General features: G+C 38.3%; 1 pseudogene; it reads right to left on the bottom strand.

Annotated features, from left to right (window-relative positions):
* Positions 1 to 427: 427 nt before the first annotated feature.
* The window catches only part of LOC102836912, a 50034-nt pseudogene continuing 49425 nt past the window's right edge, over positions 428 to 1036 (bottom strand).

Below are 1036 nucleotides of genomic sequence, written 5' to 3'. Positions count from 1 at the left end.
TTTATGCTTACTTGAAGTATATGTGCTAGCAAGTTTAGTATTTTTAGTGTGTTTCGCTATTACGGAATTTTTTTTTTACTCACTTTTTATTTTCAAGACAAGAAAATCTAACTAAAGGAGTACATGAGAGGGCTTCAAAAAGTTCATGGAAAAATATGGAATTAAATGATAATGTAATTTCCCACACATTTTTGAAGCCCTCTCCTACTAAACTTCTCTTTCTCTTCTGTTTCCAAATACTCATGGTCCTTTCATTTATAAATTTAATTTACCAGACCTGTTCTATTAGGGTTTCATCCCAGTTCTGTTTCCACTCCTCTACTTTCCCCATCGCACATTTCTAACCCTTCCATGGCAACCCTTTCTTCTCACACCAGACCACATGGGTCAGTGCGTGTGCTAATTTGTACAAGACGTCAGTGAACTGCTAAGCTGTATACTTCTTTAGGATACCCATTTTGGGTGAGGGTGTGCAAATTAGGTTTCTAGAGCTATCCATAAGGACTGGAAGACTCTAATTCTTCCTCAGTTCACTGAGTAAATTACTACCTGAATTTCAATGAACAGTAGAGTCTGGTTTTTGAAAACCAGCTTTGCCTTTCCATTTTCCTGGGGATAAGGAGTCTTGATCACTCTGGCTATGCCTGGTCTCTTCAGCCTGTCCACTAAATTAATCTTCAGCTGGCCAACATTAAAAGGGTTCTCAAATATACATCTTTTGGATGAATGTTTCTACTGATTGGGAGGCTAAAATGCTTTCAGAGACGTATACTTGAGGTTCAAAAAGTAATGAAGGAGGATAAGGTGAATGAGAATGCAAATTTGGTAGAGTGGGAGGAGTAGCCAAGGGTTGGGGCAGGAGAGGCTGAAGGATATGGTTCTATGAAATTGGACTGTAGTATTCTTTAGCAGAGATACATTGCTTTTGTCAAAGTTTGGCCAAGCGAATGAAGATTACAGTAGAATCTTATCTGTTGATGGATTCATCAGTAGTGAGTCTATAGCACTTGGAAGGATAATTCACCACTATACTTGA

This window comes from Chrysochloris asiatica, unplaced genomic scaffold (genome assembly GCF_000296735.1).
Source record: "Chrysochloris asiatica unplaced genomic scaffold, ChrAsi1.0 scaffold00028, whole genome shotgun sequence".
NCBI classification, from domain to species: domain Eukaryota; kingdom Metazoa; phylum Chordata; class Mammalia; order Afrosoricida; family Chrysochloridae; genus Chrysochloris; species Chrysochloris asiatica.
This window is presented reverse-complemented; position numbering and strand designations above follow the sequence as displayed.